Source organism: Cupressus sempervirens, chromosome 7, assembly GCF_028749045.1.
Source record: "Cupressus sempervirens isolate cs-2001-9-10 chromosome 7, ASM2874904v1, whole genome shotgun sequence".
Classification (NCBI taxonomy): Eukaryota; Viridiplantae; Streptophyta; class Pinopsida; order Cupressales; family Cupressaceae; genus Cupressus; species Cupressus sempervirens.
Window position 1 is genome coordinate 771752235 of NC_143124.1, and position 26464 is coordinate 771778698.

The following is a 26464-nucleotide window of genomic DNA, read 5'->3' on the forward strand; positions in this document are numbered from 1 at the left end:
TGATTTGGCCTTGACAAACATGTTATTGGACCCTAACTGAAGAAGATGTTATGTATTCAGCCATATGTTGGAGTTAGCATAGTCTTGGGTGAATATGAACTCAGCTTGTAGGCAAGTTTTCTACATCAATGTCTCCACCAATATTTCAACACATACATTAATCGGTGCCTCTAACTGGTAATTGGCACCTTCATCCCTATTGGTCTAATAATAGGCCATTTGTGTCAGGCAAAACAATGGAATGTGGAAATTTCATTACAATTGTTTAGTAGAGTGTCAGGTGACCCTTGGAAGTGTGTCAAGACTTCTACTTGTGCACAAGCACAAAGTGATAGTGATTTTTTGTTCATTTTTGTTCATCTTGTTAGCATTGTTGTCCTAATTTAAGTGTGTAATGATGCAATTTCTTTAACAAAATCCCCTGCATGTTTTATGCTTAGTTCTGAGGGTTCCTTGGTGGGGCACTACATAGCCAGTACAACCAAAATACTTTCAAATAAAAACTATTTAGTAACTAGGACAAAAAATTCTTCTAATAGAGGACACTACATAGAACTAGATCTAAGACACTATCATGCATAGAACTAAATGTTATGGTTGTGATCTTCTTTTCAAATCTATGTAGCACATAACATTATACTTATGTGTATAGATACACTTCCTGTATGTGATCCAAAGCTTGTATGTTATCAAGTGTGTCCAATGATGGGGACAGACCTTCATGCAAGTAGAAGATCTGCAATGAAACAAAGAAAAGAAAAAATTCTTATAGTAAAAACAAGTTTGTTGTGCTACACAGGGTACCAACAAAATAGTGTATAATATCCTTTTCTTTACCTTGCTTTCAATAAGGGCTGTCAATGGAAAGTAATCAAAGAGATCTGTAAAATACTTCCATAAATTTGCATTTCCATATTTTCTCAGACATTCATCGTAAAATCCATACCTAAAATCGCAAGAAAACAAAATAATTCTTGAACATAGTCAAAAAATTAAGATAAATTACAAATAGATTGACAAATTTTGGTCACCTTTCTAATCTCCCCATTCAGATACTAATATTTTGCCTCCCATAATTTAGATATAGCCTTAAATGGCAAGCAATGTATGTGTTTTCTTTAAGCATGAGCATGAATGTCTTCTGACCTTAATTCCAATAAGCTATGTGGCTTTAAACTCTTCTCAAATTGATGCCCTACATGGCACCAAAAATTTCCAGCTTCTAAGCCAAAGATCTTTCTTAAAAAACAAAGATTTCATCTGATTCGCAGAAGCCCTTAAAACTATCAATGTCTGGAGATGTGGGGCATGGATTTCATTGATCACGAAATAATAATAATGATTGGAGAAAAAAGGATTCTAAGAGTAATGGGTTTTTTTTTTGCACCTTTCCATCCTCCTCCTCTGAATGTTGCCTTGGCCCTTTTATTGCAGAGATCCTTGTGTCGATTTCAAATGAGCAACATTTTTTGGGTTTTTTTTTTTCTCTTATATCCTGTTAGCATCACAATTGTGACATTTTTGGGTTATAATTGAAAAAAAAGGCCAAAAAAAAAACATTTTTTGTCGTCACAAATTTCTATCACAATTCCACTCCAAATGTATTGGAGTTAGCGTCACAATTGCAACATCGTCGAGCTAAAATTGAAAAAAGAGAGCCAAAAACACATTACATTTGCCTGCCATCGCAAATTGACATTGCAAATTGACCCATAATGTATTAGTGGGATTTTCAATGGGATCATAAACATCTTGCATAGGAGCAACTTCTTTGATAGGAGTACTTGAAGCTTGAGTACAAGGATCTTTGGATAAAATAAGTGTAGAGTTTTTCTGTTGATTTTCAATAGGCTCAACATTGGAAGTAACAATACTATTTTTAATAACCTTAATAGAAGTATCATCTTTGAAAGGCACAACTATATTAAGGTCATTTTGATTGTCAATAAGCCCAATGGTATAAATAGTAGCTTGATCTTGCTTAGGAGAAGACTTAAGACATGGTGGACTGAATGAGGAAGGGCATAGAGGATCAAAAGAAACATGAAAAAGATCAAAGATGTCATGAAAAAAAATGGATGACATGGAGGATTCTTGATGTTCATATTTCTTTATATTCTTTTCTTTATCATTTTTAGAATCCTCTTGACATGAAGCCACTCCTAAGGAGAAGGAAGCATGTTGAAATTGTATGGAAAACTTTGGAATAGATGATGAAGGAATAGATGTTGAAGTATGCATTATAGTGCATGAAGGCTTAGGCTCTTTAGGTTTAGCATTATCAAAAGTATTTGTAGCCAAATGAAGGTTAGCTTGAATTTCTTTATGAGGTAGCCTTTGAGGATAACTATAGAGAACTGCATGAAAAGCATTAGGATTTTTTTCAGATGAAGGATTGGTAGAAGATTTGAGAGACTCAGAATCTTTAGGCGATGTATGGATAGTGGAGGAAGTAGAAGATGGAAGGGAGCATCAGAAGAAAAAGGTTCAACATTAACATGATCTTGCTCAAAAGTGTAATCTTTATTTGCAACATGAGGGTTCTTAGAAGAGGAACTTTTATGGCATTGATGTTTTATTTCAACAGAAAAAAAATGTTTTCTCTTCCTCAAAAAATATAGATTTATCATTTAGGTATTTTTCATAAAATTTATCAATGTTATTTTGAAGATTCGAGTCATATGGATTACCATCAATATCTATTTGTGACTCGTCCCCTTTAAGAACAAGCATAGAACTAGGAGGACTTTTAGGACTTGTAGGAATATAATAGTCATTGTCATCATAATCATTGTCACTATAGGTATTATAGATAGGCATATCACATGACCTTTCATATTGTTCATTATGGTATGTCTCAATAAGAAGAATAAGACTCTTTGTAGAAGTAGAAGAATAATGATATCATGAAGAAGAGGTAGGTAAAGACCTACACAAATGATAGTTAGAAGTATCATGGTAAGACTTGGAATATTGAGAATGTGAATGATATTTAGAAGAATCATGATAAGACATAAAAAATGAAGAATGTGAATGATATTTAGAAGAATCGTGATATGACTTAGAAGATGAAGAATCTGAACAATATTTAGAAGAATCATGATAAGACCTAAAAGATGAAGAATTTGAATGATATTTATAAGAATCATGATAAGACTTAGAAGATGAGGAATATTTGGAAGAGGGATATTGTGATATGATCCTAGGAAGAACATCTGATTTCTTCCCTTTTTCCATCATTTTTATCACAAGGTTGGTATCCATATATCTATTGGAGTAACAACGCTTTTCAAATTCAATAAGGAGGTCAAGTTCATATATGCTCAAATGATGGTCTCTAAGAAGAAGAATCAAGAATGGAAGAAGAGAAAGGATGAAGAGAAGAAGGTAGACTATATGATAATAGGAGGAAAAGAATCAAGAAGACATGAAGAAGAGAAAGAATGAAAATGGGAGACTAGAAAGATATGAAAGATGAAGATGAAAGAATACCAAGAGTCATTTTATGAAATTTGATAGCATTTGAGTTCATTTGAATGTTGAGCAACATGTAGTAACACTTGTACCCAACATGAAAGAAAAGATACTAGTTGATGGGATAAAGCTAAGAAATGTTGGTACCAAACTAGGGTAGTAAAAGCACTCACTTGTCCAAGAAAGAGATGATAAGATAAAATATTACTAGGGTAGTAAAAGCACTCACTTGTCCAAGAAAGAGATGATAAGATAAAATATTACAATAGGCATAAACCAACACTTCCATAGAGTTGCCCACAACTTTGGGTGAATACCCTATTTTTATGTGATTTTTACTTCAAATATGTAGTTGACAACTTTTTTCCACCAAAATTTGATGAAATGAAAAGGGCTTCTTAAGAATATTCTTATCTTTCCACAAATGTAACATTTGTCAAATTGTGAGTGTAGTAAGTAATTATTACTTATTTTCTAATGAAGTTACATATAAAGTGTTGACTGACACACTACTTGAAAAATAACTATAACTGTCAAATGGTACAACATTTTTTAAATCCAAATGATGCATCACATTCTATGTTTCATCTACTATAAGGAAAAAATTAAAATTTGAATTTTGCAGAGTTTTGAATTAGTTAAGATGGTAAGACATGAGATTTTTTTAATTTCAAAAATGTTAAAGTCAAAAATTAATTATTAATCATTTATTTAGAATAAAAATATCCAAAAATATGTGTCACATCTAGGCACGAGTCTACTACTTATATCTATAATATTATTAAAAAAATATTATCATTTAATTTTGATTAAGGTGATTAGACATACATCCACTTCTTATTTTTGTTCTGAAATTTTTGTAATATTGCATTAAAATTTAAAATTTTGACCAATCAATTTTTATTTTTTTGAGATAAGTCCTTGTAGTTTAGAAACTAGATTCAATTTGCTAGGGACTCTTTTCTCTGAAATTTTTGATATAGTGTTAATAACAAGTAAAAAATTGTATGTCAAGTTGACATAACCCTAATTTTCTAATTTTTATTACCACTTAAGAGCATAGTTTGGTTGACCATGATCCTACACATATCCCCAAAGTATATCTTTCTCAACAAGGACAGTCTCTAACTCATCAACTCCAAACAAGGTCTCTTGTGAAATCAATGATTACTAATTCAAGAGGTCAAAGCACAATAATCCAAGGTGCGAACAAGCTTTTAACAATGGGGTAAGTAGCCTAATCTGAACTGGATCAACTTTGGGAGATTGGAAATAATAGGACAACAAAGTAGTTTGATCATAAAGTCTCAACTTAGGAACTCAGATTTTGTTCATTTTAAATGTTTAACTAGGTGTATCAATAGATCTATTATCATGAACCAGGCATGCAAGACAACAATCAGAGATTCAAGCAAATGTATTCAAACAATGAGCAAGGAACAAAGCAGACTTGCACATGAACACGAATAGTTTCATAGTATCAATCTAATCCCTAGAACCAATACTATATATGTTCTCAAAATGTTTTCAATCATGGACATAGTCCTAGAAAAGAAAATTTGGTAGCACTATGGTTCTTAGTAATGTTCAACTTGCAAATTTTGCAATCTAAAGTGGGTGAAATCCAATCCTAGCACACCAAAGTTTTGACATATTTTAAGAATTTAATCAATTGGAGATATTAAGGAGATCTGATAGCCCAACAAAAGAATATGCTTGCAAAGATTTCCCCCACAAGGACATTTATATAGCAATTGCTACTACCACATCAAAAATAGCTATTACCGCTTGAGGTTCCATCCATGTGGTTGACCCAATAAAGGGAATGTCCACTATGGTTTACCCCTCTCTAATCAAGGAAGACTCACAAAGTTGTACCACATGGAGACATGGTTTGGATTCAAGGGTTCTAAGTTTCTGATGTGCCCAAAAGGGAACAAAGGATACTCCTCTAGCCTCTTCACCTTACTCAAACATAGAAAGCAAGATTCTTTGACTTGCTAATTTGAAATCACCTCACCAACTATTTGGAAAATCCAACAAAAAAAACCACCAATCTCAAAAGAGGAAGGACTAATGGATGTTGAGCACAAATCCAAGTAGAATAGTGAGATAAGAACAAATATCCTTCCTTTCCTACAAGGGTATGTTAGGATAAATCACTGACACCAAAAATTATGATAAACCACTAATTATGAAGTATGTACAGTACTTTCTTGATCAATCACCAAAATCTAACAATCTCCCACTTGGGGACTGATCAGGCTTCACATAACAATGTCCCGCTTGGAGATTGATCCTATAGCAATACCACTACCACATGGGGCTTCCACTAGATCAAACCACCCTAGACTCTGTTGTTCTTTTATTCATGTTCAGTCTAAAAGACCAACCAAAGATGAAGAGGATTTTAGCTTCTCCCTTGTTACAACCTTTGTCAACATATCTGCTAGATTGTCATTGGTATGTATCTTCTCCAGCTTTAATTTTCCATCCTCCAAAACTGACCGAATGAAATGGTACCACAACTGTATGTGTTTGGTCTTAGAATGCAGAGCTAAATTCTTTACAAGATGAATGGCACTTTGACTATCTATGAACAAATAATTATCCTTTTGAGGATGTCCCAATTCTTCCAAGAAGAACTGAAGCCATATCATCTCCTTGGCTACCTCTATAGTAGCAACATACTCTGCCTCTATAGTGGATAGAGCATTAATCTTTTGTAACCTAGAAACCCAGCACATGGCTGCCCCACCAACAGTAAAGACATAACCTGTAGTACTCTACTTGGTATCACTATCCTCTCAAATATCTAAGAATCCACTTGACAACATTCCAATGCTCAAATCTTGGATGACTCATATACCTACTAACGACTCCCACTGCATGTGCAATATTTTCCCTAGTGCATACCATAGCATACATCAAGCTTCCTACAACTAAAGCATAGGGTACCTTGGACATCTTATCCTCCTCTTCTTATGTCTTAGGACACATCTCCTTAGTCAACTTCAAATGACCAGGTAAAGGTGTGCTGACAACTTTAGCATTCTCCATAGAGAAATATTGCAGCACCTTCTCAACATAATCAACCTGAGATAGCATCAATGTTTTGTTCTTCCTATCTCTGCAAATCTTCATACCAAGGATTTGTTTTGTTTCCCCCAAATCCTTCATAGAAAATGCATGTGCTAACTGGAATTTTAGCCCCTTAATATGATCCATATTAGACCCAGCTACAAGCATATCATCAACATATAAACATAAAATAATATAGCTATCATCATCCAACCTCTTAAAATAAACACAATAATCTGAATGACATCTGTTATAGCCATGCTCATACATAAACCTATCAAATTTTAGATACCATTGTCGAGGTGCTTGCTTCAAGCCATATAAACTTTTCTTCAATTTGCACACTACGTTCTCCTTACCTTTGACCTCAAATCCCTGTGGTTGAGCTATATAGATTTCTTCATCCAAATCACTATGAAGGAAGGCTATTTTAACATCTAGCTACTCTAAATGCAAATCTTCAATAGCCACAAGACTTAAAATAGTATAGATAGAAGTCATTTTAACAATAGGAGAAAATATCTCATCAAAGTCAATTCCCTTTTTCTGTACAAATCCTTTTACAACTAACCTCACCTTAAATGTTTTCTTACCTCCTTCCTCTTCTTTCAACCTATAAACCCACTTATTCTATAAAGCTTTTTTACCTATAGGCAACTTGCATAGATCCCATGTCTTATTCTTCAGCAAAGAGTCCATTTCATCTTTCATTGTAGACTCCCACTAAATCTTAGTATCCACTTGCACAGCTTCATCATAACTTTTAGGTTCACCAGCATTAGTAAGTAAAATAGAATACAAAGAAGGAGAGAATCTTTGTAGAGGTCTAATTTTCCTTGTTGACCATCTAACATTCACTGGTGTGTGTGGTATTTGTTGTTGCAGTTGTTGCACATCATGAGGAATGGCTAGAATATCAGCTTTTGGAGTGTCATCCAACACTACATAATCATATTCTTTTTTCTCATGTTGCTGTAATAGATCTTTGTACAATAGTTTCTCATTGAATATGACATCCTGACTTCTAAAAATTTTATGATTTTCAAAATCCCAAAGCCTATAACCAAATTCATTAATGTCATATCCAACAAAGACACATTTCTTTGATTTTGCTTCTAGCTTGGTTCTATTTTCAGAGTCTATATGAGCAAAAGCTTCACAACCGAAGGTCTTGAGAAAAGAATAACTCACCTTCTTACTAGTCCATGCCTCCTATAGAATACCACATCTCAAAGGAGTAGAGGGATCTCTATTAATCAAATATACTGCAGCCTTCACCCACATGTGTAAGGACAACCCAACATGCAACCTCACGCTCCTTATGTGCTCCATTATAGTCCTGTTCATGCATTCAGCCACTCCATTTTCTTGTTGTTTCCTTGGAATATTTTTTATCTACAAATACCATTAGTGGAGCAATAATCTTCAAATTCATGAATGCAATACTCACCACCATTATTAGATCTTAGACATTTTAATTTCTTACCAGTCTCATTTTCAACTAAGCATTTCCATTTCTTAAAAGTTTGAAATACATCAAATTTATATCTAAGGAAATAAATCCATACTTTTCTAGTTGCATCATCAATAAATGTAACATAATAATGAGAGCCACCAAGGGAAGATACCTCAGCTGGTCCCCATACATCTGTATGCACAAGCTCTAATTTCTCCTTTTTGTTTTCCTTCCCAGTCTTTACAAAACTCACTCTCTTTTGTTTTTCATACTCACAACTTTAACAGAAATTCATATTAACACATTTCAGACCTGGTGAAACTTTCTTTGAATGAAGTACTTTCATACCTTTCTCACTCATGTGCCCAAGTCTGTTGTGCCACAACGATGTATTAGAATCTACATCAGCTATTTGTTCTCCTTGCTCAACTGTAGCAATTGTTTCTAAACATTCATTTTTCTCTAAAACAATCAAAGTAGAAGGAACAATATGACCTGTACAAAGATATAAGGTGCCTAGTTTCACACCTTTTGCTACTACAAGGGAACCTTTTGAAACCTTCCAATTTTTATCATTAAAAGTAACTACACAACCCTCATCACCAAGTTGCCAAGCTGAAATTAAATTCCTACTCAGCCTTGGAACATGTCTTACCTCATGTAGTAGCCAATGATTCCCATTCTGCAACTTAATCTTAATTTTTCCCTTTCCAACAATTTGATAGGGTTCATTATCTCCCAAATAAACAAGCCAAAAATCCCCTTGGACATAATCAATGAAATAACCTCTATGAGGTGTAGCATGAAATGAAGCACCAAAATCTAAAACTCATGAATCATCTACACTTTCTAAAGACAGAAGCAAAGCATCCTCTTTGGATTTTTTACTTACCACATTTGCCTCCCTTTCTCCATCTAATTTATCTCATTTATTTATTTTTCGATTCCAACAATTTTTCTTTTTGTGCCCTGGTTTCCCATAGTACCAACAATCATTTGGTCCTCTCGATTGAGACCTCCTCCCCTTTGACTTTCCTCTTGATTTCTTATGATTTCTAGAGTTACTTCCTCTCTCAATCGTTCTACCCCTGCTTTGTGCATTCAAAGCACTTCTTGATGTAGATCCACTTGAGGATTTCCTACGAGTTTCCTCACTCAAAACAACATCAATCACATCATCATATTTTAGGGTACTAGATCCAGGAACAAAATTACTCACCACCATTACCAAGCCATTCTAGCTTTTAGGCAAAGAACGCAAAATCAAGAGAGCCTAGGTAATTTCTTCATCAAAATTGATACCCACAGAAGATAACTAACTAGTAATATTATTAAACTCATTTAAACGATCTGCAATAGATCCACCTTCTGCCATTTTCATATTAAATAAATGCTTCATGAGAAATACCTTGTTTGAACTGGAGGGCTTTTCATACGGTGTTGCTAAGGTTTTCATGAAATCTTCTGTTGTGTTTGCTTTTGTAATATTAAATGTCGCTGATGGTGCCAAGCATAACCAAATGCTTTCGAGTACCTTTCTATCCAAAAGATCCCATTCAGCCTCTAACATAGTTCCCTGATTCTTGGCTTTGCCTTCCAACGGCTTCCATAAATCCTTCTGATATAAATAGTCTTCCATTTGCATCTTCCATAACTAGAAGTTCCTCCCATTAAACCTGTCAAACCTCAGCTTACCCTCATCAGCCATCGCTCCTACTCAACCATAAGACTCCACTTAACTATGAGACTTTCCAACAGAGGATAACTAAAAGACAACATTGCTCTAATACCACTTGTTAGCGTAAACCACTGATAGAAATAAAAACTACATACAAATATAACCAATAATAAAAAATAATAGATCACACAAAAATGAACACAAGGCACCAAGATTTAACGTGGTTCACCCAATCTCTGGGCTACGTCCACCAAACAACAAGTCCAATATTATTACAATCCAGTGATTACAACTTGATTACAATCTGTAATCCCTTACAGCTCAATACCGTTGTAAGAAGCAATTTTGCATCACAACATAATGAAAAATACCCAACCCAAAACCCTTTTATACAAGTATTAAACCGCTTTAGGGTTATAACATGTCAACAATAATTAGCCATAACTTTAGTGGCAAATCTATGAATGGCGAATAGTACCAAATTTCTTTTTTCAAGGCGATGCCCCAAATCCCACTAATTATGAAGTATGTACAGTACTTTCTTGATCAGTCACCACAATCTAATAGGGTATCTGTCATCAAGAGCAGCTTTAGATGTAAAGTAAGAGAATGAAGCTCAGTGTCTCAAGATCTCCCAAATAGTATTCATAGGGCCTAATTACTATGTGAAACACAGATGCGTGAAAGCAAATCTAGATCCAATTTTAGAGCACCAAATGAAGTGTGGATCTCAAAAAGCATGTAAAAGAATTTAAGCCAAACATATGAGAGGGTTCATTTTACTTATATATTCAAATTTTATAGAGATCCACTAAAATACCTAGTAATCCTTGCAATGCATTTTTTCTCTATTGTACCTTTCATTTACACTTGAACGCTCACTCGCAATGAACAAAGCAACAAGTAAAACAAGCAAAGACAAGATATGTAATATATATCCAAATTATGTAAAACTAGGGTTAGATCTAAAAATCTAATTTTTAAGAGTGATAATAATCAGAAAATAAAGCAAATGAAAGCTCACATCATGTATTGGTCCATTGTAAAAATTAAATACAAGCTATTCATTAAATGCCCTTTGTTTTAGTGATATCTGACCTAATCATCAAGATTGGACCTAAATGATATGAATTTGGATCCAAAACCCTAAATGTAGAAAAGTGACCCTTATCAAAAATCAAAGAGCTCTTCAAGAATGTCATAATTTTAAAAATATCTTTTCAATTGTGCCTTAGGGAGATATTTTGTCAAAACATACTAGTTTTTGTAAATTGAATTATTGAGCCCTAAAATGATCTCTAAAATTAAAACACAAAGAACCAAATCTATTTAAAATTCAAATATATTTTCAAGAATATAGACTTTTCCAAAAAAAATTGGTAATTTTCTTCTTAAAATGATTTTTTATTAAAAATAAAGAAAAAAATGATAACACATCAAAAATACCTCAAAAAATTTTGAAAATTGGATTGAAGCTTTTTTGATATGTTGTCACCTTGCAAAAAAAGAAGAAGATTAAAATACCTAGCCATTTGGGAGATTTGATCAAATCTTTTAGATCTAGGGGTTTTTATCTTCAAACAAATCTGCACATGGGCATTAAGTCCAAAAATATTTAAAACCAACAAGAAAAGGTGGGTTGCTCCCTGAAAATGGCACCAAAAATGTATGCCTAAAATGTGGGCACACTTCTATGAGTCATTATATCCAAGATTGCTCAAAAATGGGGTCTCTAATGGTGGCTCATAGCTCTCTATCCATGGAGTGTAAGGTCTCATAATGGAGGCCCTCAGTTTGACCTAGTTTGTGCCCATCCAAGTACACCATGAAATAAGAGATTCAAGGATCCAAAATGCATGCAAATAGAGATGAAAAATAATCTATATGATAACAATACAAAACAATGCAATAAAGGAAATGTAATAACAATGCAATACTAATCTATGAAAACAAATATGGATCTAAGCTAATATGCAAATGCAAGGATGGATCATAATGATGGAAGCCATGTATGCATGAGAGAAGAAGACAAGAAGATAGAGGTTCTCTAGAAAAATCTTTAATGCTCACACTTCTCCAAAAATTGCTCTCCAAACCTACAACATAACAATAGCATAATAATGGATGTCAAAAATGAGGAGAGGGCTCTCCCTTATAAAGAAAAATGTGGAGGTGGGAAGCTTCTCACAACCAATATGAGATAATATAGTTTGATCCATGTGAAACAAAATTCTTCCAATGAGAAAAGATGAGAAGAATTAAATGAGGGAAGGAAAAAAGAATTTATTTAATTTTCATTTGTTTCATTTCCTTTTTCACATGGGATTTATTTAATTAAAAGCGAGCAAGTTCTTTTAATTAAATAGAAAATATTTAATTAAATTAAAAGATCAGTTTTTCTCTTAATTAATTAAATGTGGATGAATTTAATTAAAGAGAGGTTTTCTTTTAATTAAATGGAGACATATTTTAGTTAATTAAAAGGGATATTTTCTTTTAATCAAACAAGACTTAGGATAAAATGATCAACCTTAGAAATGAAATAATCAAATTTGATCAAGAAAATTGATTTAATAAAATATTGCAAACTATTGATTCAAGAAATTGATAAATTGAGTAATGGGAGCCCATAGTCTAGGCGACCATTTTAGTGTGCATACACCTATAACCTTAATTATTTTATTAATATAATTCATAATGCTTTGACCACTTACCTATCAAAAAAAAGAAGGAAAGAAAAAAGATTGCACCAATTCATGTGTAGTTGTAGTATAACTTGGCGAAGTGGTGCTTAGTAAATTGAGGAAATTTCCACCAAAATACCATCTATTATAATAATTTCCCTTAGGAATAGATTAGGATCTCTAAATCCTATCCCATTTTATATTGGCATCTTTTGTGAAAACCCAAAAAAGGTACTTCATTGTAGAAACTTAAGATAGCTCCCACATCTAGTATGGTTTGAAATGAATCTGAGTAAACACACGTAAAGACCCTTATGATCATCAAAAGATCACATCAACTATCGAGCTTATCCATAGTCAAGACTTGACATTTAATGGACATTGGTCATTGTATGATCTTGTTGTAATCTTAGCATGCATGAGAGCTTGTTCAAGAGAGGATAAGGCATTTCGATATTTTTTTCTACTATTTGGTGAGTCATTAAAAACACATCAACAATTACACAATGATTTTATTGTAATTAGACAAATTTGATATCTTAATTTTTGGATTTAGGAAGAAAAATACTAAAAGTGTTTGTTGTCTTATACAACAATAAATAAATAACAAGTTAATTCATTACTATTGAGAAAGTCATCAATAAAATACAAGTACAATTTTAATGGTTTGAAATTTTAAATGGGTATTTGTATTCAACATAGAAGTAAAAATATTCAATTTATTATTTTCATTATTTTCATGCATATGTTTTGGCAATAATTTTTTTCATTTAACTCAAAAAATAATTGCTGATTGATAATTACAATATGTATTGTTTAAATATTTTAATTCAATTTTTTGTTTTATTCAAGATTATGTGTGTTGTTGAGGATTAGATATATCCTTATAGAAAAAATTATATGTTGTACATGCCTTGAAGCCAAGGTACAATAATAGTGACATTATACTTTTAAAATAAAATTAGTATAAGTTATTTGTTGTAAATATGTTTGCAAATATTAATACTAAAAGAATATGCAGGTATCTACAAAGTTTTTTAGTCAAACATTTTTATCAAAATAACATATAATATATTTAAGAAATATTAATTAATATAATATCCCTATCACTAATATATTTTTGATATATGTGACAAAAATGTCAAGTATATATACTTTCTTCAAATAAAAAATAAGTCAATTTAAGTAAAAGACATTTATTTCTATCTTCTAAATATTTTTAAGATTTATGTGTAGATTACACTAAAACTTAATTTGAAGGTCTCAAACCAACCTTTTCTAACTAAATCATTAATAGGAGACTTCATATATTATTGTTACCTCATTTTTTATGATGAAAATTTGTTTTAGTATAAAATTGACTAATGAAAATGGTTTATTAAGGATACTCTTAAGACTTTCATAGTATAATGTATTGTTTATATAATATTTTTTGGATTAGTACTATTATTTTTTATATTCATAAAATTTAAATTATAAACAAAAGCATATTCAATTATGAAATCACTCACCATTCCTCAAATCTGAAATGTAATAAATGATCATAACTAATTATTTCTTAAAATATTTGTCATATATTTTCATATTTCCTTAATGTATATCAAGATTTTAAAGATAGCCTAGACTCAAGATGCTAAAAATAACAAAGTATGCTATCTATTTTCTTTTAAGTTAATAGCTTTTTATTGAAACATCTTATAATTATATTACCTTTTCAAAAAAAAATTACTAAAATTTGCTAACCTCCCTCTCTCTCACATTGACCCTTAGCCACCCCCTCCACCCACACACACAGATCCCTAACCTACCTATCTCCATCCCTCTCAAACCCCTAACCCCTCTCTCTCTCTATCTAACTCCTAAACCATAACCTCCATCTCAAATCCCAAACCTCTCTCTCTCTCTCTCTCTCTCTCTCTCTCTCTCTCTCTCTCTCTCTCTCTCTCTCTCTCTCTCTCTCTCTCTCTCTCTCTCTCTCTCTCTCTCTATAGCTTGTATAAATGGATGGGATGCCAATCCATTCTTAGTCACCTTAGTATATTCTCCATCACATATATGCTGACAACTAAAACACATATGTTGATGGTGCCCCAATGACTCTAATAATGCATGTGATGATGATATAGGTGGCACAAGTGGGGATAAGATTGGTGGTATAGGTGATAATGATGGAGTTTGCATAGCCTAGGATGACCTTACTGACACATTTGATGATAGTGAAAGTATTGTAGGTGACGATCCATCCACTATCCCAACTAACTATGTGTCATGTTGAAGGATGATATTGGTCAATGATACAACTACATGAAGGGTCTATACATCAATAGACTCCTTTATAACTACTAGGACCATGACATAAGACATAGTTTTTCATGTTTTACACCTCCTTTCATGTGTCGGTACCACCCTACATGGACCCTTGGTCTATCTTGTGCAAAACCTTTACCTCTACCCTAGAACTAGCAGATGTCAAAATAATTTGGCTTCTTGCTAAGGATGAACTCACAATATAGCTTTCTCAAAAAAACTATAAAGGCACCTCATAATTATTACATGTTCATAGGTCAAATGAAATATGTTCCCTATTCCAAAAGTCTAATCTCATCCTAGTTTGAATGGACAAATGAATAGGAAACATTTTAGTAGTTTCTTCTAAGAAGTTTCTACTAATGGGATCAATGAAAAGAGTGAATATATCACCTTTCTTTATGACATCATCTTTCAATTATTTATATGATAACTTATCAATATAAAATGCATGACACCTATCCCTTAATGAGCTTCATTTTGTAACCACCCTAGACATCTCAATTGTACTTTTGGCCATTCTTTCTAGCATATCCACCAGGGTTGAGTGGTGATCAAGAGTAGATAACCTCAACCTATTGATTATTTAGGAAACATAAGAGATATTTTGTGTAATGAGGTTGATGAGGTCCTTGTGGGTAGTACATTTACATGATCTAATGGGATGCATGGAGGGTTTATAGGTGGTCATGGCTGATGAGGGGGACCATTGAGTGGAGGTTTTTGTATGCCTTCATAGTGGGTGGAGGATTTTATGATTGTGTTGCAATGAGTGGAGGGTTTTATGATTGTCCTACAATCAATGGAGAGTTTTATGCTTTGGGGGTTGATTGCATTTTTTATGTAGGATGTGGTCTTTCAACTCTAGCTCATTTTCTTGGATTCTTTGATGCATCTAATACCAAAAAAAGTAAAATACATTGCAAACCTTAATTTTATAAGAATTAGAAACATAAATGAAAAATACTTGAACAAATACCTTGTTTATGGAACCATGCTTGACGATGACAAAAATCTCACTAAAAACATCAAAACTCAATCAGGTTTCTGTTTTCTCTTTTTCCAATCATTGTTGTTAACATTATTATGGGTGTAAAAATGCCCTTGGCAATGAGTTTGAATAAAAAAATATAATTTTATAAAAATTGATCAGGTTTCATTAAAAAAAAAGTTATTTAATAACCCAATTAGGCTACATAACCCAATCGGGTTATTATTAAAATATAAAAGGCCATATGTCTAGGATACCAAGCCTAGCCACTATTTTGAATTCAAAATAACTAGATCAGGTTATTCATAATGTGATTAGGTTATTGAAGATTTTATTTATCTTTTTGGTTGGTTTCAACTAATTTGTACACCAACTTGGTGCACACACCCTAGGATCCATTCAAAGCCTATTAGGAGTTAATAGGAAGATATCTAGGCCCAATGTCCAAATTGCTTTAGAACTATTATAACTAAACGATTCAAGATAACATATCCAATAGAATTGATCTGACTACAATAAAAAAAAATCTTTCCAATAGAGTTCCTTTGAAGGCCACAACTTATCCCAAACATTACTCACTATTGTGACTTTCACAATTTTGCATCCAAAACACCCATAAAATTACATAACATATGACCACATATGATCACACAAATCATACACACTTTACAACTAAGAAAACCTCTTTCCTTTATACCAAGTCCTAATAACTAATTAAGTCAGACTTGAATATTTCCCAATGTACTATGAATAGTATAGAACCATTGTAAGATATTACAATTAGGCTCCATATGTTATATTACAAATTACATCAATTACATAACATAGTTGGCCTGGCACTAAAAAAATAACATTCTTCACTTCAGTGACCTCCACAGAATGATCCTCTAATTCTTCTAACTTGAACATAGAATAACAAACATGTCTTTGACCAAAACCTAAACTTTCTAAACAAGCTTCAACCTTGACAAAATGATACAACATGACCAAGAACATATAGTTTCTTGCATATTGTCCTACAACCAATTCTTTGCAAATCCACTAAAAAATTCATATTTCTTTCCTTGAGCATAGACATAGGATCCATAAATATCCAAGAATATATTGCTATCACTATTGAAAGAAAATTAGTAGCCTTGAAACATGTTGAAGAAAACTATTTTTGCTACTCTACCAAAACTATTTAGAAATTTGATATGTTGACATCAATGAAAACCCTAGTCATGAATGTAACACATAAGAAATCAATCATCCCCAAAGAATTCCCTACAATCTCCATAAGGAATTCATGCTGATTTTTTAATCTTGCAAGCTAAAAATGATAGAGCTTTTCTCAGAGTTATATGTGCTAGTGTCTTTCTTCAAGAAGTTTTAATGGCAATATTTTTTCTATTGTTTTAACACTCACCTATGTTTAAAGTATATAGTACGAAGTTTATTTCATAAGAAGTTAATTCTATTGACGAGTTACAATTCTTGGCCAAGATCCTATCTTTCATTTGCAACCCATTTTACAAGGTGGTGATTTGATGAAAAATGTTGTACATTGATTTGTTAGTGATTGAATTCTATCAATTTTGATGTAGGTTTCTATCAATTCTAATGAAAATATCTGACACCTTTATCAATTGAATATAATAACTATGATCATATTGAATGTCTTTTTATTTTAGCTATGTTGAAAGATCATGAATTTGGCCCTCATTTTATACTCTCAATTTAATTTTTTTTTGTAAATACCAATGCTTGTGTCACCATTAATATTTGCCACTCCACTATTTTTGGTTTTCATAGGTCAATTCACCAAGGCTTCCCTATACCTTTATTATATGTGCTTATTGCAGAGTTCACTTTGGATGTTTATTATCCTATACATTTTTTGTAAGTTGGGTTCAAGACACTTCACTTCCTAACACAAACACTTAGCTAGTCAATGGGCATTTTGTCAATGATTCTTTCCTTACCCTATTAGAGGATAAAAAAATTTCATCCAATTTCTTGGGACTTTTTTGGCCTCTAGTTCTTTTATCAAATGACATAAAAGTCCCTTCTACCACCAATCATTCCTCCCCACCCAATACTAAATTATCTACTATACCTGGAAATAGATTCACCATGGCCAAGTTTTCTACTTTTTGGGCATTCTTTTTTCTTTTCATTGGTTGACCATTGAGATTTGGAATGTTGTTCTCACCACAATTGGCATTTTGGTTAACCAAACCTCTTTCCTTGGCTAACAAGCTTCCTGGTAGGATGATACTTCACTTTTCATGAAGGACTTAGATAAAGGGAATCAAACTACAATGGATCCTTACTCATCAATGTTGTTGACTAGTTTACGATATTTCACGAGGCATGTTGTTATTTTATCATATTTGTGAGAAGATTCAGGGTAGTTAGTGTTTCAATGAATGCTTTTATAAGAATGACATTGGAGAAAAGGGAATTGAGTTATATATTATAGGAAGGCACAATGTTGTATGCAAAATTATATGTTAAAAATTGGCATATTGATGGAGTTTTCTTGACATTGCAGAGTTATGCTTTGGATTATAAGTCTAAGGAGATTCATACTATCACTACAAATAAATCAGCACTATTAATTAATATGTTCATAGCTTTTGTTAATATTGAGTGGTTTTAGGGGAACCATATTCTTCTAAGTAAGATGAGCCAATATTAGACTTAACAAGGACACTATGTAAGGAAATGTGAATTGGTTAATTGAAAGTCATTTTCTATTAAATTGAATGAAAATCTATCTTCATAGTTGTATCGAATAAATAAATTAGGAATTTAATAGCTTAAGACATATGTTTTAGTCTTGCCAAAGTTTTTGGGAATGCACGTTAAAACAAGATATCTTGATTCATACTTGAAAGTAATTTGGTAAAGATGAGGCTATCTTATTAGGTACGTAGGATACCAATATGATGTGTGAGATTATTATGACAAGGGTATTGGTCATCCACTTCTTGATGATTGTACAATAAGATTGTTACTACAAGGGTTTGTAACCTTGATGGAGATTAGGTTTTATTTTTTATTTTTGTATTTTTAGTTTAAAGATCCTCATCCTTACTTATATTTTGTTCATTAACATACAATACATGTTTGAATGTGCTTTAATTTATGTTTATTCTTAAATTCCAAATGCTTGAAGCCTAGCAAACCACATCTTGTTATGCCCCACTTGTAATTTTGTTTTTATTGAATGCATTTTTCCTCATTTTACATCAAATTCTATTTAATGTGTATTGTTCAAAAGAAAATAGAGAACTAATATAGTTCATTTATAAATCTATCTTATCTTGCTCAAATTTGAAAAAATTCATAGTAATTATTTTTTAGGTTCTTAATTGTATGGCCCTAGATTTACATATTCAAAATTTATGTACATAACTATTCTTCAATGTTCAATAAATTGATACTATATTTACATTAGGTGTTCTTGCAACACCTATGATAATTCTTCCTTTACAATACATTTTGTTGTGGTTCTTAATACATTAGAGCCCCATAAAGATAAAGATGAAAAATAAATCTTGAATAGATCTTCACAAAATTAGACTACCAAACAATTTATTTCTATTAAATTGACCATCTACACCCACTAAATAATTTACTATATTAAATTGAGTATCTAAGCCATTGCACGCTAAAATGGAATTTAAAGTTAATTTTTTGTATAAGACAAACTCGTACTTTCATGATTAAATTAAGTCATTTTGACTGCATGTTACTATTCATCAAAGACTTCTCTTCATTCTTGATAGGTGTAGTTGCAATGAATACAATTATTTCTAATGCTAAATTTTCACATGAACTTTGACATGCTGTATTTCATTCACTCCTAATCAACTCAACCTTAAGTCTCTCTCACCCTTCTCCTTCCTTGATGTATGAAATGAAAACTTAAGACATTACAATTTAAACTTAATCAAATCTAAAACTTTACAATATATTCAAAATGTGCTTCCTAAAATGACAATGTTCCCTACCTTGAGTATACATTAGATAAATATGATTTAGAAGTATGAATTAATTTTCTTTCTAAGATAAAGTCTTACTATCATTGTGATTAAATTAAGTCATTTAAACTTCATGTTATTGACCGTCAAAGACTTCTCTTCGCTCTTGAAAAGTATAGTTGCAATTAATATTATATGAAAGACTTTTCTATTTAGCAGTATGAATTGATTTTCTTTTTAAGACAGAGTCTTACTGTCGTCGTGATTAAATTAAGTCATTTAAACTTCATGTTATTGACCATCAAAGACTTCTCTTTGCTCTTGAAAAGTATAGTTGCAATGAATATTATATGGAAGACTTTTCATCCGCAAAGATTTTGAAGATTGTGGTCACAATTATTTCTATTTCTAAATTTCCACACGCAGTTTGACGTCGTGTGTTCCACTCACTCTTAGTCTGCTCAACATCAAGTCTCTCTCAAATATCTACCAATATTTGCGTGTTGGAAACGATAGATTCATATATTTCCACCTTCCTCTGCACGATAGTTTGACAATTATCATGTTTTGTTAAGGAAATAAATGACTTCCTTTCCGTATTGGAAAGATGATACACATTATTGTTTCTAATCATTCATTTGATCTGTTCTGCTTCACTCATTTTCTTATCACCTCTCACTATTGCCGTGTTTGAAACCCACCTAAAATAATTACCTGGGTGGAAGGCAAAACTGCCATACATGAATTAATCCTATCTTCATTGATTGTACTCCTACGAATAATGTGTGAAGGACTTTATAAGACATGAAATTAGTTGCAAATATTATCAAGAGATGGTGGGAAGATACCACGCAATGAAATATGTAACCATGATATTAGATGTAATATTGATATAAAATGTAATATAGATCAATCTTGCTATTTATTCGCTTTATATCTACACATTTGTAATTAAATAATATTTATTTGAAGGATATTCAATTTGAATTATTAGTTAGAACTCTCTATAAAATCATAAAATTATCATGAATCAATTTTGTTTTTATTAATATAATTTCTTTTGAACTCTATAAAATTATAAGTATGATTATGAGCCTTGTTTATTTTTAAATTGATAAAGTTTACATAATTTCTATTTTTTTTGATAGGTAGTGGTTTTTAGGTAAGGAAAACCATTTTATGGTCATTTATAAAGTTTTAAATAGATAGATGATTTAATATCAGACATTGATTTATTTATATGGAGATCTATCATTTTGGTACTAAACTAATAGCATGAAAGCATTAGGTTGTACGTTGAAAAAAAATGTGAAAAGATCAATTAGTTAAGAATCTAGCACAATATAGGCAAGAGCATACAAGGCATGGTGTAATTGCAAGCCTCTCATCGGAGAGGTCTAGGGTTCAAATCTACTCGAGATTAACACATAATAATAACTAATTTAACACGAATAACATAAGAGTAATAAATAATCTAGCCTTTAGTCAATTACCTATAAAAAAAGATTCTAGCACAATATACTATTGTCTAGGCAATGTGTTGACACATTTCAAAATTCTATACCAAGATAATCTATGGACCATAAGAACTAAACATCACACAAGGCAACATACTAGATATAACAAAATTAAATAAAAATGAATTAATATAGTTTTCAAGAATATATTTTAAAATATAGTGTAAAAAGAAGAAAATTAGTCCCTCATGTATTTTATATTCTTCTCTTCTAATATCTATTAGTAGTTAATTCAAAATGAGGCATAAAAGGGCACGTGCAATTAGCGTTCATTTTTCTAGGACTACCAAAACAAATAGAGAGAAAATAATTTTGTAAGGAACTAATTCGGAGTGCAAAAGAGAAATACCTTGGTGTGCATGGTAAGAGAAAGGTATTTAGCTCCACAATTCCAAAGGACACTAATATGTCAAGAATACAAAAGAGAAAAAGAAAAGATGACGAAACACATAAATGAATGTTTAATACTAGAAACAAGGATGATCCCTAGGTTAAGGTGTAAAACAATACTAGGACATGCCATAATATACCATAGAAGGTTACAAGATGCTATATTTTTGTTTCCCTTGGAGAAATAAATAATTCATGAGTAAGTGAATATCTTAAATATTTGAAACATAAGATGTATGCCTACATTCAAAATACGAAGATGATGATAGGACGTTCACATATTGGGGAAATGATAGCTCTACAAGAAATGTTTAAGGCTAGAAGAACATAAATGTGTATAAACTGAATATTCTATGATTAAATACTCAAAGGATATAAGTGTGTTGAATGATGTGTATATGCGATACTAGCTAGCAAGAAAAATAATTATAGACTTCATATGATAGGAACAAAACATAAAAATTATATGACACTAATGATAACAAATGCAAAAAAACACAACAATAGCTCTAAGATAGAACAACAAAACAAAATTAGATTAAAATGATGCTAATCTTCCAAACATTTTAACTTTTAAACTATATATAAATCTTTTTTAATTAATATTTGATCATATTTCATTAAAAAAAAAGACAAAAAAAAAAGGGAAAATTGGTACTTCTTTCCCCTCTCCAAAGTCATCTGATTTGATTACACCATTAATTTTCCCATCCAAGTCACGATTGCCGTGTTAAATTCACTATCCCTTGTCCACTGTCATGTTGACTTGTTCTGCTTCACTCATTTCATGCCATCTCCTGCTTATTTAATCTTAGTTTCCCTTCCTCATTAAACCTTTGGTAGCTACCTGCATTTCTCTTTGTTGTTTTTCTATTTTTATTTGTCAATATCAAACACTTAAAATGTCAATATCAAAAACACTTAAAAGAAGACTTTTATTTGATATTGTTGCAAATACCCTTGTAAGGGATATTTATAAAAAATGTGGAATTTCATACATATCACGTGAGCGCTTTGGTGTAATGCATCAATGAGAAAAAGGAGATGGAACAAAATAATTGCAGCCCATGTGCAAAAAGAACTTCATAAAGAAGCTTTAGAGACCTTGATGCAAACGAAAACTATAGGTGTAGAACCGAACTCCACAACCTTCACTATCAATTAATTTTTTTAATTACATTAAATTTTTTTTAATACATTAAAATTCTCCTGTTTGATATTATAATTTGAAATGCTCTGTTAAAATATGGGCAAAATGTAAAGCACATAGAACATGCATTAGTTGTTTAATAAGTTGTCTTCAAAAAAACACACACAAAAAATATTGGTTTAAAATGCTTTAGAACCTTTCAAACAAATGTAATTGTAAAGATAGCCAAATATCTATAAAATGGATGACAACTTCAGTCTCACCTAGAAACTTCAATCTTACATAGAAACTTGCAATAGTTAGTTGATTCTAAGCTCAACAACAATTACTACAAATATTTTATGGGAAGTCGATTATAGAATAGCCCAATCCAAAGGAAACTATATTGTACATTTAAAATAATATAAGATATAAATATAGATGACACATGTAAGCTAAAATTGATTAATAGATCACAAGAAACAAAAATATTTTAACTATATATATACTTTTTCTAGTTTTGCAATTGAGTTTGCAAGTTGATACAAATTTGCTAATGTGTAAAGAGGTGATTGAAGACAATTGTGTTCAAATCTTGTTGAAAGAAATAAGTAGATGGATGCAAAAGGGATTGAAATGAAAAGTGGGTGAGAATGGAGAGCACATTGAGGCCTTGCGACGTACATACACATTGCCAGAGAAGGGCAAGGCCAGACTGGATGTGGATGTGGATGTGCAACGTAGTTGTAGTTTTACATTAGACTATAAAAGGAGGAAGCGAGAGTAAAGCAAGTAAATTTGCATTATTGAGGGTGAATGGAGGGGAGTGGACTGTAGCTCCATCAACTCAAATGTTGTGAAACTTCGTCTGGCAAATAATGTGGAGAATATGGATAGTTATGTGGATGATTAGTGGGGTAGGCCATTTAGTGGAAGACTTGCTAGAGATTTGTTCCATTCAATTATTTGAGTGGTGTTCTACCTAAAAGTATTTTTAACGAAATAATCTTTTATATTTTCTATTTTAAGCTACTTTCCCTTACTTTAATTTGAGTAGATTTTTTTTTGGTTTAACACGTAGGTATATTTTCCCTGAAAAATTTGAGACATCTAAATTTGAGCTTCAATTGGTTTGAAGATGAAATACCAAATCAATTTTCCTCCTTGCACAACTTAGCTTATCTTGACTTGTTTAATGGTACAATTCCAAAAGGTATTTTTTATGAAGCCTGACATCTTTCATGTTTTAAGCTTCCTCTTATAGAAATTTAAGTGGTTAGCATTTTTCTTTACATGTATAGGTTTATTTTCTCTAGAAGAATTGAGACATCTAGATTTGAGCTTGAATCAGTTCGAAGGTGAAATATTAGAGGGTTTTGCTTCCTTGCACAATTTAGAGTATCTCAAAATGTCCTTCACTAGTTTCAATGATACAATTCCCTACCAATTGGGGATCCTCTCTCAATTAGAGGTTTTGGACCTATCAGTAGCAAAGTTGGATGTTGTTGGAGTAGATTTATATGTTAGTGGTGGGGAAGTATGGAGTGCTTGTTTAGTGTGGATGGAAAAGTTGCAGAAATTGAAATATTTGTCCCTTATTGGAGTAGTGCTGAATATGATAGGAAAGCAATTGGAAGCACCCCTTTCTCATCTGCCTAATCTTTGGTAACTATAGATTAAACCTATCATTCCTTACCCAACTCCACATGGGTCACAACAATTTTGAAGGACCAGTACCATTGTGGTTAGGAAATATAATTAGGTCAGTTTCACTTTGGTTGTCTAAAAGTCCATTATTACGTGGTCCATTTCCCCTAAGTTTCTCTCACCTACCTTCTCTAAAAGAGCTTATATTAGGGGGAGAAAACTTAATTCATGGAAATATAAGTCGAATATTATGTGGAATGGTCTCAACTCAATGTCCTTTTTCTTTCAAGGTCTAATATAAAAGAAAGTATGCCACCTTGTATTGGAAGTGTCACGTCTCTCATCTATCTTAGATTGATGAATATGGAAAATATGGAAGGTCCTATTCTTCCTTTCATTGGAAATCTCTCTACCTTGCAACATTTTTTTTTATGACAACTCATTAAATGGAGAGATTCTACCATCACTTACTCAAATTCCATCTTTGACTACTTTATACCTTTTTGGAAATATATTGGGTGGAAATATACCTTCTAAGTTGGGTAGCCTTCCCTCTTTGGTGAAATTAGATCTTTCTTGGAATTCTTGAGTGGCCATATACCTTCTAAGTTAGACAATCTTTCCTCTTTGGTAGATCTAGACCTATCCTCCAATGTTCTAAGTGGAAATATACCTTATAAGTTGGGAAGTCTTTCCTCCTTGGTGTATCTAGGTATTTCCTCTAATCAACTAAATGGTAGAATTCCCACTTCAATTGAAAATCTTCATTTTCTCATGTCCATTAATCTATGGGTAAGTGCACCAAGTTGTGGTGCTAAAAGGGGGGTATAAGTGGACACCTTTTTTTTGAAATCTAAAATTTTTGAACTTCAACAAGAATTTGAAGATAGTTATGCTCAAAATTTTAAGATATGACAAAAAAAAAAGTCATAGTCCTTTGAATCTAGTTTCTAAACTACTATTTTTTTTTTCAAAATGGTTTAGTTTTACGTCCATAAAAAAGGGGGCCACAAAAAGTGGTACTATTGATTTCAAAAAAACATAACATAGTACAAAGTGTGGCCCCCATAAAATTTTCACTTTTTTTTTTTGAAATTCTTTAATCTCTCTAGTCAAAAGTTACTTAACACTATGTAGTTTATCCCAAATTTTTCAGGTAATTTTATAATGTGTATTTTTTTTAATGAATTTTTAAACTAGACATATCCCAAAAATGTGAAATATCTATGTGCTCCCCCTAGAAATAATTGAAAACCAATCTAAAATCAAATTTATTTTTTTCAAAATGTGTAGAATGGAGTCTAGTTTCTAAAAAACTAAGTTGTTGCAAAATTTGATGAATGAGCTAAAATCTATAGCCCAATTAGTACATGGTGGTTTTTGACAAAAAATTAACATACATTCAAAGGAAATTATAGATGAAAGGCTTGAAATAGTTCAAATTAAAAATAAATTATATGGTTAGATAGCTATCACAGAGACCTACAATGTCATGTAACCTAATCTTATCGATGCCCAACCACAGGGAATCTTGAAGGAGAGCACACAAGAACAATCAATCATTTTTTGTATGTTTGCTAGAAAAAAAGTCTCAGACCTGTTTATAAACTCCAAACCTTTGGGTTGGATCTCCAAGGCAAAATGTGCATGAGCTATAGTGCGCACACGCTACTAAAACTATTTTCATTCTTAGTAGCACATGCACACTATAGTGCACACGCATTATTGAGACCTAAATAGTGCAAACTTGCAAAGCAAGAGCAAGAGAGAGTCGGGGGGGGCAAGGGAATGGCTATGTGTGTGTGTGAGAGAGAGAAAGAGATAGAGATAAAGTAGGGAATGGGAGAGGGGAGATAGTATGGGATGGGAGAGAGGAAGTGAGAAAGAGTAGGGGTGACAAAGAGTATAGAATGGAAGAGAGAGGAAGTATGAGAGAGTAGGGGTGGCAGAGAGAGTACAGGATGGGAGAGAGAGGAAGTGTGAGAGAGAGTAGGGGTGGCAAAGAGAGAGTACAGGATGGGGGAGAGAGATTGAAAGTAGGGGATGCGAGTGAGAGGAAGTGTGAGAGAGAGAGTAGGTAGTGGGAGATAGAGTGGGAGAGGGAGAGCAAGAGAGAGGAGGATGGGCATGCATGTGTGT

The 26464-nt window shown here is 32.2% G+C and overlaps 1 pseudogene; it reads left to right on the top strand.

The window, feature by feature from the left end:
- Positions 1-26464, top strand: part of LOC149549599 (uncharacterized) — a 78604-nt pseudogene that overhangs the window by 23195 nt on the left and 28945 nt on the right.